We start from the raw sequence: 17488 nt of genomic DNA on the forward strand, positions 1-17488 counted from the left end.
CAGTCAAATAAAATACCAAAAAAAAATATAAAAAAAACAGTAACAAATTTTTAAACAATGATACACATCAAGTAAAACTAAAGACTGGTTACAAATTAACAATATAAACAAAAGTATAAATGTACATGGATGGTTCTATTTATCGTAGTTTGACTTTTGATTGAAATGAAAGACTATTATGTGGGGATCCAATACTAGAAAAACAAAACAAATACTATCATTAACTAATGATTCAATTGTTATGATGCAAAGTTATATAATATAAAAATTTTAGGATGGTCGATTGGTCTAAATCATCATATTCAAGTTCTGGTTCACTAACGTGGGGCGTTGTGTTCAAACTCCAATTTTAACATTTTTTTTAATTTAATTTCTAGTCATACAAAATACACTTCTAACCATTATTATTTTTAACTTTTAACATTTTTTTAATTTAAATTTTGCTCAAACAAAATAAAAAACTTTAGCCAAAGATATACAACAAGTAAAACAATAATAAAAACAACCATATAAATAAGATCATCTTCTACATTGTAGAATTGGATTTTGATTATTAATAAAAATTATTAATTCTCTTAAGTTCGTGTAAAAAAACATATAAAAAAATTCAAGTCAGATAACAAAACAATGATAATAACAATTTTGAATTGATCTATCACCTTACCACCATTTTTTTTTCTTTTTCTTTATTATCTTTAGAAATTAATTTTGATATAATTCATACTCTTTAACCATCAACTAATAATTAGAGATTTTGAAAATTTGAGGATTTGCTCTGAAAAATAGACTGTTTATAACTTTAATTTTAAATTCATTTCGAAATAAAAACTTGATAGGGCTAATTTGACATTGAAAAGTTGATGCCCTATATGTGTAACATGCACGTGGAAGATTAATTATGGATCTTCTCTAATTACTAAGCACTTTAAGCTAGACATATAATATTACCAATTATGAAATATTACTTTAGAATTATAATAGAAGTATATTTATTTTAAGTGGCATGTAGCACGTGTATATATTTGCACGAGTCATAATATAAAAAATCGTTAAAAAAAATTACGAACAAAATTTTTAATTTTATTTTTAACTATTTTAAGTTTATAAGTGGGTCAATCCACAATTCGACTCAAGTATTCATTTACTCTCACATATATATCCAAATTAATCACAATTCTTTACTCGAAATTTTAAAAATAAGAATCATTAATTATATATATATATATATATTTAAAAAGTTGAACTTGTTAAGAATGTTCCGCGTTCATCTTGGTGTTAAATTTAAAATATAAAGTCTTATTAATCTAGTTGGTTAAAGAATTGTACTTTTTTGTCATGTTGCAAATTCGAAACATATATATAACATTTTTAATTTTATTTTTAACCATTTTAAATTTATGGGCGGGTTAACCCACAATCCGACCCAAGTATCAATTTACTCATATATATATATATATATATATATATATATATATATATATATATATATATATATATATATATATATATATATATATATATATATATATATATATATATATATATATATATATCCAAATTAAGCACAACTCTCGACCCGGCAATTCAGATATTTTGAAAATTAAGCATCATTATATATATATAGATTAGCGAGTTAAAAAGTTAAATTTATATTGTTAAAAATGTTTCACGTTCATCAATTTGGTGTTGAATGTAAAATATAAAGTTTTATTAACCTAGTTAGTTAAAAAGTTATACTTATTTTTGTTAGGTTACAAGTTCGAAACATATATATAACATTTTTAATTTTACTACTTTTAACTGTTTTAAATTTATGGGCGGTTAACCCATAATCCGACATAAGTATCCATTTACCCTCACATATATATCCAAATTAACCACAACTCTCGACTCGACATCCAAACACTTTAAAAATTAAGCATAATTAATTATATATATATATTAGTTAATTAAAAAGTTGAACTTATATTGTTAAGAAGGTCATGCGTTCATCAAATTTGGTGTTGAATTTAAAATATAAAGTCTTATTAGCCAAGTTAATTAAAGAGTTTGTACTTATTTTTGTTATGTTGCAATTTCGAAACATATATATAGCATTTTTAATTTTATTTTTAACCGTTTTAAATTTATGGACGGATTAACCCACAATCCGACTCAAGTATCCATTTATTCTCACATATATATCCAAATTAAGCACAATTCTCGACCCGACAATTCAGACACTTTGAAAATTAAGCATCATTATATATATTTGTAATGATTAATTTCATATACTGAAATTCATTACCATTCTCGAACTTGCCAGAGAAGTCCAGATCAGTTATCCAACTAATATTCATACTAGATTTAAAAATTAATTTTATGTAACGTGAAATGTATATTTTATTGTAATTCTAAAAGAAAATGTTAGATCTTATTGTTGGATTGAATGATCACGAAATGGATTCCCAGCTAAAAACACTTAAATTAATGGAGAATTATTTATGTTTGGATTATGTGATAGCTTTTTAGGTTAAATAAAATCATAAGAACAAAGTAAATTACCTATTTATATTATTTTTTTTCTAGAAAACATAAAATTAAAATTGTTGATTATACTTTTAGATATATCAGTAAAAGAAAATTAATTTATTTTTTCAATATATATTTTCTTTGAACCATTGTTTAAGAATCAATGGAGGCATACATATTTGTAATCTTGTTTAGTTTAGCAGACTCCTCAGCTATTGAAATATTTGTTGAAGTTTTCTTACTTAAAATTATTGCATTCACATCTCGTAAGGATTCTAACCCGGTTGTCAATAAATTCCAGAATATAACACCAGACGCATCTCCTCCTTTAACCGCAGACAAATAAATTATCGAGTAAACTGTTTTGAACATATTGTCTCTTTGACTTATGTTGAAACCCAAGGCCTTACTATTTTTTACAAATTCCGTAAATAGGAGAGGTTTTTATTATGTTTTGTGCATCTTGGAGATGATTGTTGATCCAATCATTCAAGGCCCTAACTTGTTTTTCTTGGCTCTTGCCTTTAAACCTAATTTCATCAACAAAAAATAAATAGAAAAAGATTAGTCATTACTTAATACTTATTAGTGAAATATAATTTTTAGGTTGAGTGAGTCTCGAAATCGAAATTTGTTGGCTTACCAGCTATCAGGATACATGTGAATCGTGGCGAAATCAATGTCGTGAATCATATTGTTGTCGATGAAATCGGTTCCAACTAGAAAATTAGGGTTATTTTGTTGCCTTCTAGCATGTGAGGATCCATAGAAACCTTCCATTCCAGCAGCTACCATATGGTTGTTGTCCATGGATTTCACATATGCAGCCATTTCTTTAATCCATGACTGTATAAAATATATATTAATTAATTGTAACTTTTTTTAAAATATTATACTTCTGCATTAGAAATTAATGATGAATTGACTGATTCTAAAGGACATGTTAGAAATCTCCTTCTTTAAGAAATGGATTGAATTAAGGCCTTCGAAAGTTGGAGTTATTATAAACCAATATCTAATTTTACATTTCATTGTTCTAATCTCAACTAAAAATATATATACTATAATATATTTATACTTTTTTTACTTAATTTACTTAATTTTTAAAAAACTATACCAAAAGTGTATTGAGTAGAACAACAACTAATTTTGATCAATTACGACATGAACTATAAGTTTTCTCCAATCAGCGGAATACCACGGCTGATCGACAGGAGGATATGCCAACGAAATTGACTGTTCGTGGAAGTGAATTCGCCACGAAGTTTTGGCGATCAAGGCGCGCGTAAATAATGAACAAGAGAAGTGGTAAAAGTATTGTGATGAAGTAAGTTAAAGAGATAAACTGTTGATGATGATCATGTGCTTGAAAGGGCTGCATGGTTACAGCAATGGAAGAAAAGCAAGACCCTCTTTTGGCCATCTTTAATAGTTTTAGAACTAACTTGTTTGTCTTACATGTATAAGTGGTTCGGTTTATATACCAAAATACACTATCAAACATCAATTTAGTCAGTTTACATCAATTTAGTCAGTTTAGACGGTTTAATCGATTTCAATGGTTACAAAAGTTATGTATTCATCAAAAAAAAAAATTATATCTTTTCTAAGAAATTAATTTCCATTTAATTAAAATAAGAGTTCATGAACGATGACGATTGTAATAGAGCAAGACAAACGAACCAATGAAACAGTATCCGAAAATCTCTACCAAGGATTCTAAACGGTAGTTAATATTATCCTTAGTCGAGTGTTGATAAACAACGCCGAAAACTGTCTTACCAAATAAAACTAGACCATCTACATATATGGCCGAAATAGTGAAAAATTCATACAAATTAGGGAAAAATACATGTAAGAGGCATTGTTTTGAAAACCGTTTCAGTCCCGATTTTTTTGGTGTATTTGATCCGACGTTAATTTTTTTAAAATAAATTTAAATATATTAATACATAAATTGTATATATAAATCAGTTAGGTATATAAAAATTAATCAAATAAATGCTAATTAAACATAATAATTGTCAATAAAATTTATATTATACTAAATATTCATAATTTACTACCATCAAAGTAACAAATATAATAGCGTCTATTGTGTTGTTGGATTTCAGCTTTAGCTTCAAGACGTGTAACTCCTGAATTAGACATTCCTAATAAGCTAAACAATTACATATTAATAATTAAACAAACAAATTAATAAATAATTAACAAATATTAAAGATTTGAAAAACAGCTCTAAATAATTAATAATTAATAACAATATTGATTAAATTTAATCATTTATTAAGTATTAACAATATTAACTCACTAAATAATTTGTATCTTTGATCTGTTTATTAACACATCAGATTTTTCATCTTCAGCACATATTTACATTTCGTTGTAAGAAACTCTAATAAACACTTAGTTGCAAATTAGTCCTATTTCTTCACCAAAATTTTCAGCACTTATTCTCTTTTAACCGAAACACATCAAATTGAAAAACTCTAATCCTACAGTAACCAAATTAAAAAACCCTAATTTTCAGCACTTATTCTCTTCTAAATCCAAACACATCAATTCTATATTGATTTGTTTGCTGCTCATAAACCAACACATTTTTAAAAATATTACGGAAAATTATAAACTTACCGATGAGTTTCAGTTGAAGAACAACCGTAGATCTGAAGAAACAGTCATATCTGAAAACAATAATAAATCAAAGGTGAGTTAAGTCGTTACCGATTAAAAAAGAGATTAGAGAGCTTTGTATTAGTGTCCTGCCATATTCGTCTTTCTTCTTTCGAATAGGAGGAAACTATGTATCAGGAAAGGAAAGAAATAGATCTGTGAAGGGAAATTTGAGAAATAACCCTAATAATAGGCTCTATATCAATATAGAAAGAAAATAAATTAAATAATAATAGTTTATATAATAACCTTTCCAACCAGAAATAACCGGTTTGATTTTCCGGTTGAACCGTCCAGTCGGACTGAATTTTAACCGGTTCAAAATGTGACCGTTTGGAAGACAAAATTCGGACAGCTCAATAAACCGTTTTGCGGTCGAACCGAATCACCGGTGGAAATCTGTATTTTAAAACATTGGTAAGAGGTCCTCCATCTAAAGGAGTCCAATTGCTGATTTTTTTCTTTTTTTTTTCCAATTTTACTTTTATAGATTAAATCAAGTAACTTTTTATTGAAATAATGAAAAATAATTTTAGATCAGATTATTTTGACTCATTTGTTGCTAAAAAGGACACATACTCGAGAAATGATCACCAACACTATCGGAGGGTATGAGCAACAAACGACCCCCGACGATTAAGAGTATTTTTCAAATTATAAAAATCTGAAACAAAAAAATTGATCTGATTAAATAGGATGTCAGACCAAACAAAACGCAACATCAACTCAAAACTAAGTGAAGAAAACAAGGCACCTTCCAATGTTAAAAAAATCGAAAGCACCAAATTTTTTTGACATATTAACTCCTGAGTTTATTTTTCTGGAGAGGAAGACTAGAAGATATTATTAGTTAACCATATATATATATTTCAATTTTAAGTTTTTAATTGTCATTGTACCGCCACTAAATCAACAAACCAATCGTTTCTGTTGATTTTTTTTTTAAAATTAAGGGAGTTCAATTTAGTTGATATAGTTCAATTCGATTTTTGATAATTCTATGAGTCAAAGTTAGTTTTACATTTTATTCTTTCCTACAAGATTATTTATACTAATGTAAAAATAATAAATATAAATGTTTTGAATTATAATTTTAATTAAAGGAAAATATAATTTAACAAAATAACTTTATTTTAAAATATTTAAATATACAATTTTTATTTCATTAAAGTAATTTTAGTAATAAAGTGCTCCATGAACAAGAGTTGAGAGATCCCCGATTCACAATTCACAACCTTCTCAAGACATTTTTAACTCTATTAAAGTTGCTTAAGTTAAGAGTAGTTCACTTATATCAGTTAATGTCGGAGTTAAAATCTGTAATTCAAAATTTTAAATTAAGTTAAATTTATTTTAGTTGTTTTTAATATTTTTTATAATTTTATATAAATTATAATTTACATGAATAAAGGCTATTTTTCTCTTTTTATTTTGAGATAAACACACTAAATTATATATAATATCTTAAGAGATAAAGACATCCAAATGCAGAGTACCAGTGGCGCGAGATGCTTCTCCGCTCCAACTTGTCTCCCCACAAAATATTTATGCATGGGCCCTCTTGGAAGATCATCCTCATTGTTTCAGTCCCTATTTGATTAAAATATTACACTATTTGTTTATATAATTATATGCATATTATTAAATATTATAATATATCTAATATTTATAAAAGTAACGATCATAAATTATAAATTTTAAATATAAAATTAAATTATTATTCGGTTAAATCAGTGGAAAAATAATTCAACCGAAAACTGATTAATTAGAACGGTTAGAACTAATTAACAGATAAACGGGTAAAATAAAACCGATAAACTATTATAATCCAATTTTCCATTTTTGTAGACAACCCTAACTATTCTCTGCCAAACCAATTTTTTTGTCACTAGTAGAAAAAAAGTTTTCTGTAACGACTTTTAGTAACGGCTCTATAGCGCCCTTACTGACATTTTTTATTAGTAACGGTTATCTAACACCGTTACTAATATCTAAGTATCAGTAACGGTCTTATAAAAACGTTACTGATATCTAGTATCAGTAACGGCTAAATGGAAGAGACGTTACTGATAACCGAGTTTTCTAATTGAATTTCGAAATAAGGATATTAGTAACAATTATCTCTAATGACTTTACTGATACTCTATTAAAACTTATATTTTCTTACAGAGAGTATCAGTAACGGTTATCCCTAATACCCTTATTGATACTCGTATCAGTAACGGTTATCCCTAATGACTTTATTGATACTCCATTAAAACTTATATTTTCTTACAAAGAGTATAATTAACTGTTATCCCTAATACCCTTACTGATACTCATATCAGTAACGATTATTCCTAATGCCCTTACTGATACTCTATTAAAACCTATATCTTCTTAAAGAGAGTATCAGCAACGGTTATACCTAATACCTTTACTAATACGAGTATTAGTAACGGTTATCCTTAATGCCCTTACTAATACTCCATTAAAAATTTTATCTTCTTACAGAGAGTATCAGTAACGGTTATCCTTAATACCCTTACTAATACACGTATTAGTAACGGTTATCCTGAATGCCCTTACTGATACTCCATTAAAACTTATATCTTCTTATAAAGGGCATCAGTAACGGTTATCCCTAATACCCTTACTGATACTCGTATCAGTAACGGTTATCCTTAATGCCCTTACTGATACTCTATTAAAAACTTATATCTTTTTACAAAGGTATCAGTAATGGTTTTTAGTATAACCGTTACTAATACTCTATTAAAACCCAAAAATCCAGTCTTCTTTCTTTTTTCCTTCTTTCTTCTCTGTGCTCCGTCTTCTTTCTTTTTTTTCCTTTCTTTCTTTCACAGGGCTTTCTTTCTCGCCGTCTTTTAAAGAGCTTTCTCTTTCAGTTAGAGTTTCGTCTTTTGCCGATTTATTCTGATATGATCTTCATCATCGAGGAGTATAAGCTTACAATTGTAGGCCAATGCTCGGAAATTACGGATTTTAGAGTTGCGTAGAGATTTTTGGGCGAAGAACATAAATTACATTCATCTTCAGACTTCAGTTATTGATTTCTTCCATTCTAATATTTTAGATATTGACTATGTCTCTGTTGCATTGAATATTAATTTTTATGATTCCTAATTTACCCATTCTAGCAGTATTAAGAACTTAAACAACATAGCTTTTATATATACTTACATCTTGAGCAACCTTTACGCCTTCTACTTGGGATTGATGTACGAATTGGGATGTAGGAATTGATAATCTTCCACTTCCATTTTCTGCACATAAGGTGTTTGATGTATTGCCTTAAAGATAATAAAAACTGACTTCCATGTTCTTACTATAATTCGGGTACACTTGCACTATTTAACCTTTGAATAACAATAAATATCTAATAAAATCAAATCTAACGTCATAATCTTAAAAATATTTTATTCAGCCATCAGATTCAATTGCACTTGCTATTCATCATCAATCATCTATAGTAATACTCTTCTTTCATTCTCTTCTACATAAATTTTATTTTTCGCCGTTTGAATTTGCCCATGCCCTTACTGCCGCAGATTGAAGTCTGTCCTTTAAAATCCAGGTTAATTCTTATTTACAATCAATGTTAGATTGTTAGATTATAGAATTATTTGATTAGTAGATTATTGGATTATATCATTGTTAGATTAATAGATTAGTGATGTTAGGTTAGTGAATAATTTGTATGTTAGGTTCAATTATTGAATTATTGAATGTTAAGTTAGATTATTTGATTAGATTAAGTTAAATTATTTGAATATTAGATTATTGGATTGATAGATTAAGTTAGATTATTTGTATGTTAGATTATTGATGGATTGTTGGTTTATTTGATTAAGTTAGATTAATAGATAATTTGTATGTTAGATTATTGAATTATTAATTTGTATGTTAAGTTAGATTATTGGATTATTAAATGTTAGGTTAGATTATATAAATTGTTAGATTATTTGAATGTTAGATTACGTGATTATTAAATGTAATTTGTGTTTGTAGACTGCCTTGCAGAGAATAAGATAGATCCGTGAGAAAAATCGAGTTTTACTTAAGGAGATGTAGAGAATGCGAGAGGAGCGTGAATTGTGGATTTATGATTGTAGTTTGTGAATGATTGTCGTTTTGGATTGATTATTGTGGTTTTTGGTTATTAATGGTTTTGCAAAATGGATAATTATTATTGTTTATATATGTACAAATATAAAATATAAAATATTAAAAAAAATAAAAAATAAAAAAAAACGATTATTTTTTTTAGTAACGGTTTTATATATAAGAAAACCGTTATTAATATAATTTTATCTGTAACGGTTTAACAAATAAGAAAACCGTTACTGAAACTTCTCCAACAAAAGTAACGGCTTTCGAAAACCATTACTGAAACTCTCTAAAAAACAGTAACGGTTTTATACATAAGAAAACCGTTACTAATGTAACTTTATCTGTAACGGTTTTAACTAGAGAAGTATTAGTAACGCTCGTTTCTGTAAAGAATGGTAACGGTTTTATTCGCCGTTACAAAAAGTTATCAGTAACGGCTTTTAATACAAAAAGTATTAGTCACTACTAAATGACTAGATAGTGGAACTAAAAAATAGGGAAATAAATGAACATGATCTACTAGAAACTCTCCTAAAAACCACTCACTAAACCACTAACTAAAACTCATTTACTAAAAATAAGGGAAAATAACATAATTCAAGCAAACTTCAATACTCCTCCTTGCTTGAGGTTGTTGTAGATGCCAAGTTTCTCCCTTAGGAACTCGAACTTGTTCCTCGGTAAGACCTTGGTGAATATGTCTGCTAACTGAAGTTCAGTCTTGCAGTACTTCAGCTTAACAGATCCCTCTTTTTGCACTTTTCTAAGAAAGAACAATTTGATGTTGAAATGTTTGGTCTTTTCATGAAAAACAGGATTGTTTGAGATAGAAATTGCAGTTTGGTTGTCAACAAACACCTCTATACAATCTTCTTGTCTCAAGCTCAGATCAATTAACACTTTCCTCAGCCATAAAGCTTGATTTGCAGCAGCAGTAGCAACAATGAACTCTGCTTCTGTTGTGGATTGTGCAATTATCTCTTGCTTCTTACAGTATCATGAGAACACTCCTGAACCAAAACTAAAACAATAGCTCGAAGTATTTCTCATATCATCAATAGATCTAGTCCAATCACTGTCTAAATAACCATACAAAGAACACTTCAGACCTGTACTGAACTTAATGCCAACGTCTGGTGTTCCTTTAACATATCTAAGAACCCTCTTAGCTGCTCTAAAATGAGTTTCAGTTGCACAGTTAGTAAATCTTTACAAACGACTTACAATATGCAGTATATCAGGTCGTGTTGCTGTCAAGTACATGAGACAACCAACCAACCTTCTATAGAGAGCCTCATCAACTTTATCAGTTTCATCATTTTTGCTCAGTTTCTCCTTATGAACATAGGAGTAAGCATACTTTTGCAATCCTCCATTTTGAACTTATTTAAGATCTCATTGGCATACTTTTTCTGGTAAATGAAGATCTCATCAATTTTCGGCATAATTTCCATCCCAAGGAAATATGTCATCTCTCCTAAATTTGTCATCTCAAAAGAACTTTGCATATCCCTTTTAAACTCTTCAACAAGCTTAGAATTGCTTCATGTTACTAACATGTCATCAACATATAAAGAGATGACAACAAAACTTTTTTTTTCATCACCTTTAACATAAAGAGTTGTTTCACTTAGGTTTTTTCTAGAGCCCAACTCCATCAAATAGTAGGACCAACAAGTATGCGTCTCTCAATTATGCCAAAATCCCATACCAAAATAGCCTAAAAAATTAACTATAAATAACAAAACATCTTGACACTTAGCGAATCGCGAGGTACTACTTAGCGAAACGTTAATCTCTTAGCGAAACGGTAAGTCCTTAGCGAAACGGTAAATCTTTAGCGAAACGTTAAGTCCTTAGCGAAACGTTTAGCAAATCTTCCCTGAAACAGAAACCCATATGATCCGAGATTTTCTGCATACCTAACGAAATATGAACCAATATGAACAAAATAACAAATATGAACCCACAAATATGAACAAATATGAACAAATATGAACCAAATAACAAATATGAACCAATATGAACCAAATAAAAACAGGTTTAATCGAAGGGTTTAAATGAAGAAAATGGAAACATGAACATAACTCGAATTAGGTTTAGGTTTGAAATGAACATCTTTCTTCGACCTTCAAATCCTTAGAATCGGAGACTTGCATTCAAAATAGGTTTAGGGTTAGGGTTTATGAAAATCGTGTAAATAAAAACATAAATCGATTTAGGTTAGGGTTAGAAATAAAGATCTTGTAAATCTGTATGAATTGAACCGCCGCCCCGCAGCCTCTGTCGTCGTAGCCGTCGTCGTCGATGCTGCCGCCGTGAAAGAGAGAACAAGAGAAGAGAGAGAAAGAAAACGAATGAAATGAAAAAATTAAAGTATTTATACTAAACCTAATCCACTTCGCTTAACGCTAAGCCCTTAACGTTTCGCGAAAAGGGCAATTTCGTAAAAAAAAGGCGATCGCGAAAACAATGAAAATTATAATTTACCACCAGCTCAAATAAGACCATTTTTGAGGTCATTTCCTCAAATTTCCCCTTTAATTTAGCATGCAATTGAAAATAAAACAGACTGAGCTGGAATGTCTGTCTTCTACCGATTTTACCCCTAATTTATAATACCAAATTAATCACATTTCCTCTCTTTTCTCAGTAATGCATAGAAAATTACATTTCCATTAATTATCTATCTTTATTTAGTAAATAGGAATTCAAGTCCACATTTTATTTTACAAAATAAGGTCACCAACTTAATCTAAATTTCTTTTCCTCTTAATTAGACTGTTCTAGTTTCCTCTTTGTTGTATCTTCTTCATGCATGCAGAAAGTAAACAACAGCCATTGATTGTTGTGTGTTCTCTTTGTTGTATCTTCTTCATGCCATTCAGAAAAAGGTAAAAGAAAACTAGTATTCTAGAGAGAGAACAGTGTTTCTTCTTTGTTTAATCTTTTTCACGCAGAAAAAGGTAAACAACAGTAAGCAATTGATTGCTCAACCAACCCGAGATTCAGCCGCATTGATATCCTCTCTTTCTTTCTCTCTCTGAAATCTTTTCTCATTCCAGTCAATGTAACAGTTGTTCTCTTGGATTATCACCTAAATTTCACTTTACCGGCGGCCTCTTTCTCTTTCAGGTTTCTTTTTACTTTGTAGTTCTATTAACACTGTTTTTGATTGAGTCATTTTACTTTGTAGTTCTATTAACACTGTTTTTGATCTTTGATCTTAAAAAATGATGTTTACTTTGTAGGAGTGAGAAAGAGAGAATATGAGTCCAAACGCTACAGTCTAACGTTAAAAACGTTGAAAATGAACCTATTTCTCCTTCCACTGTTAACAACACTGGTGTTCTCTTTCTCTTCACCGGTCGTGCTCATCTCCTTTCTCAAAAACCCATTCTCGATTCTTTGATTCCTATCTCGGATCTCAATTTCCAATGTATATTGTTTTGATATAATTTTTACCCATCAAAAGTTTCTTTCTAATTCCATCTTTGCACCCTTTTCAGCTATCGAAAGAGGGTAATCACACATTCAATAATTGATGCATGTTCAATCGATGCAACTGAAACTCGAAACCCAAAGAACCCAAAGAAAGAGTTATTGAAGAAGATCAAAACCAGAAGGCTGAGAGGTTGAAGTTTGCGAAACCCAACATTGTTATGAAGTAAGCTTTGGTATGTACTTTAGATTTTACTTCATTTGATGTCTGAAATCTATCAATTTTTCTGTATATCTTTCTCGAATATTTGAACTTTTGTATTTGATAAACGAACCCTGTAACAGCGAAGCGGTGCCGCCTTTTCCAGTTCTTTTTAGTGTTTTTCGTTATCTGCTATTATGAAACAGGGGATGATTGAATCGTCCTTTTATCAATTCATGTGTTTGGTTATTGGTTTTGTCTAAATAATATGTGAATTTGGGTTATTTTTTGGTACATTGTGCTTTGAAGATTTCTATACACATTCAAAGATTGATTCTTCGAGTGTTTTTGGTATTTGGTTATAGATTTTAATCTCTTGATTCTTTGGTGTGATGAAGCCATATATCTATATTTATTCAAAAGGGTTGTCTCTAGTTAATGAATTTGTTAATGTTCTTGGTGATTTGTTGTTTTGGTAAAAGGATGCCAAGTTGTTTTTAACATACATTTATTGTTTTGAAGATCTGGGTCTATGGTTGGCACTAAAGGTATGTCTCTTACTTGAGCTTGGATATAATTTTGATGGAAAACATGTAATTATCAGTTCTTACTGTGGTTAGGCTGCAGAATCCATATCACGTGAAGAATCTGAACATTTCTCTTGTACTAAATCGGATGTATGCGGTGAGAAGTTTATGTGAGATCTCAGTTTAGAAGCATGCAAGGTGTTCTCTTCCCATTTGTCTTTTGGTACAATCTTCTTATGATCTATTAGATTTGGTTCACATCAAATACTGCAGTTTGTCTAGCTCAATTACGATTCACACCTTCTGTGTATAGGTCAAAGTTGGTCTATTTCTGATGACATAAATGCTAATGTTGATGCTGGATATCTTACTTACAAAGTCATTTGTCTCATTGAATCACTGCTTGAATACAGGTTTGTCTTCTTCTTCCCAAATTAACTTTAGAACATTTTTTGGAATTAATTATGTTTGGATGAAGACCTAAATTTGTGCCTATTTCAGCTAAATGTAGATTATTTTGTTTTTGTATCACATTGAAAAATTCCCATAACAATCTGCTGGGATAAAAAGAAATTTAGATGCATAATCTTTGTGGAAAGAGTTGTAACCGCCATTGTTCTTAAACTACTGTTAAATGATGTGCTCCCAAAACTTTGTAGCTGGCACACGAAATATACAATCGGACATCAGTCACGCTAGCAGTCACAAAGTAGAACAGAACAACATAAAGTAGTTGAAGATTTTCGTAGTGGTGCTGTAAGATCCCTTTTTTATATAATTTGATCAAGCAATGAAGTTGTTTTCTCCATCTTATAATGTTCATAGATTGAAGTTGACACTATAACTTTTTTCAGATAAACATCATTGTGGCCACCTCAATACTCGAAGAGGGCTTAGATGTACAGAGCTGTAATGTTGTCATTAGATTTGACCTCTCTTCCACTGTGTGTAGCTTTATACAGTCTCGTGGACGTGCTAGAGTTCAAGGCTCAGATTTTGTGCTGATGATGAGGAAGTTAGTTATATTTAGTCTTATTGTCATGTTGATTACTTATGCTTGAAGGATATTTTCATAAGTTGAATCCTGAAATTATTTTTTCTTTTATTACTTAGTGGGGATAAGTCTTCATACGAGAATAGAAAATTATCTCAAAAGTGGTGAAGTGATGAGGGAGGAATCTATACTCCATGCTACTGTTCCTTGTGGGCCTTTAGAGAGCGAATATGAGCCAATAATGTATCGTGTTGAAAGCACGAGTGCACTTGTAACTCTGAGTTCTAGTGTGGTATTATTGTATTTTTACTGCTCAAGGCTACCATCAGATGGGTTTGTCAAAGAACTCTCATTTTCTAATCATTTTTTTTGTATTTTTTGTTGAAAAATTGAAATGTGTGGGTTCTATTTGTAGGTATTTTAAACATGCTCCTTATTTTCAAATGATGATTTGGGAACATGTACTCTATATCTTCCCAGGAGCAGTTCATTGACTAACCATGTGACTGTTAGTGGTAACTGCAAATTTCTGAAGAAAGTGGAATGACTAGAGGCATGCAAACAACTTCATCAAATTGGTGTTTTGACCGATCACTTATTACCTGATATGGTGGTCGAGCAGGAGGCTGCTATTCAAGAGCTTGGTAATTTATATTACTTTTTTTGTTAATGTTATTTATAATGCTCTTGTTGGTTATTTTAGGGTAGAAAAGAGATGGAAAGAAAACTTTATAATTTTCATTAAACTGAAATCATTTAAATACTACTAAATGACTAGATAGTGGAACTAAAAAGTAGGGAAATAAACGAACATGATCTACTAGAAACTCTCCTAAAACCACTCACTAAACCATTTACTAAAACTGAATTACTAAAAATAAGGGAAAATAACATAATTCAAGCAAATTTCAATACTCCTCCTTGCTTGAGGTTGCTGTAGATGTCAAGTTTCTCCCTTAGGAACTCGAACTTGTTCCTCGGTAAGACCTTGGTGAATATGTCTGCTAACTGAAGTTCAGTCTTGCAGTACTTCAGCTTAACAGATCCCTCTTTTTGCACTTTTTTAAGAAAGAACAATTTGATGTTGAAATGTTTGGTCTTCCCATGAAAAACAGGATTGTTTGAGATAGAAATTGCAGCTTGGTTGTCAACAAACACCTATGTACAATCTTTTTGTCTCAAGCTCAGATCAATTAGCACTTTCCTTAGCCATAAAGCTTGATTTGCAGCAACAGTAGCAGCAATGAACTCTGCTTCTGCTGTGGATTGTGAAATTATCTCTTGCTTCTTACAGTATCATGAGAACACTCCTAAACCAAAACTAAAATAATAGCTCGAAGTATTTCTCATATCATCAATAGATCCAGCCCAATCACTGTCTGAATAACCCTACAAAGAACATTTCAGACCTGTACTGAACTTAATGCCAAAGTTTGGTGTTCCTTTAACATATCTAAGAACCCTCTTAGCTGCTCTAAAATGTGTTTCAGTTGCACAGTTAGTAAATCTTGACAAAAGACTTACAATATGCAGTATATCAGATCGTGTTGCTGTCAAGTACATGAGACGACAGCCAACCAACCTTCTATAGAGAGCCTCATCAACTTTATCAGTTTCATCATTTTTGCTCAGTTTCTCCTTATGAACATAGGAGTAAGCATATTTTTGCAATCCTCCATTTTGAACTTCTTTAAGATCTCATTGGCATACTTTTTTCTGGTAAATGAAGATCTCATCAATTTTTGGCATAATTTCCATTCCAAGGAAATATGTCATCTCTCCTAAATTTGTCATCTCAAAAGAACTTTGCATATCCCTTTTAAACTCTTAAACAAGCTTAACATTGCTTCATGTTACGAATAGGTCATCAACATATAAAGAGATGACAACAAAACTTATTTTTTCATCACCTTTAACATAAAGAGTTGTTTCATTTAGGTTTTTTATGAAGCCCAACTCCATCAAATACTTATCAATTCTGTTGTACCAGGCCTTTGGAGCCTGTTTCAGTCCATACAAGTCTTTCTTGAGCAAGTAGACTTCATCTTCACTCCCTTTCACAACAAACCCTTAAGGTTTCTCAACATAAATCTTCTCTTCAAGAACTCCATTCAAAAATGCAGATTTAACATCTAGCTGATACACTTTCCAGCCCTTTTGAGCAGCCAAAGCAAATAGCAATCTAATGATATCTAATCTAGCTACAGAAGTAGATGTTTCAGAAAAATCAGCACCAAAAATCTGAGCATACCCTTTAACAACAAACCTTGCTTTGTGTTTTTTAATGGAGCAATTTGCATTCAATTTGGTTTGGTTTTGAACACTCACTTCACTCCTATCACCTTTTTATCCTTTGGCTCTTTACAAGCTTCCAAGTATGATTTTTCTCGATCATAGTGATCTCCTCTTTCATTGTAGATCTCCATTTTGGATTCTTTTCAGTCAATAATCTGCAGGCTCAAGGACTGTAACATTGCAACTCTAGTATATATCAGAGAGCAATCTTGTGCCCCACACTGGTTCATCATCCACAAACTCTTCTTCATTTAGTTGAGGATATGGAGTTGGTTTTACTTATGCCCAATTCTAATTGTCATTCTCCATGAAGTGCACATTTCGACTTATCATAATCTTTCTAGTTTGAGGCTGAAAAATTCGACAAGCCTTTGAACATGTGATGTACCCCACAAAGATTTCAGCTTCAGCTTTTTTATCTAGCTTATCTCTCTTGATATGTGGTATATAAGAATAACACAAACACCCAAATACTTTAAGGTTTTCACAGAAGGCTTGTAACCATACCATGCCTCAAATGGTGTCCTTCCTTCCACAACCTTAGTTGGTAGCCTGTTGAGTAGAAAGACTAGAGTGTTTGCAGACTCTTCCCATTACTCCTTTGACAAGTCTTTCTCATGAAGCATACACCTTGACATTTCTATGATAGTGCGATTCTTCCTCTCACTCACTCCATTCTGCTGAGGAGTGTATGGGGCTGTTAGTTGGTGTTGAATCCCAACTTCTTCACAG

The sequence above is a fragment of the Impatiens glandulifera genome, chromosome 2 (assembly GCF_907164915.1).
Source record: "Impatiens glandulifera chromosome 2, dImpGla2.1, whole genome shotgun sequence".
Lineage (NCBI taxonomy): Eukaryota > Viridiplantae > Streptophyta > Magnoliopsida > Ericales > Balsaminaceae > Impatiens > Impatiens glandulifera.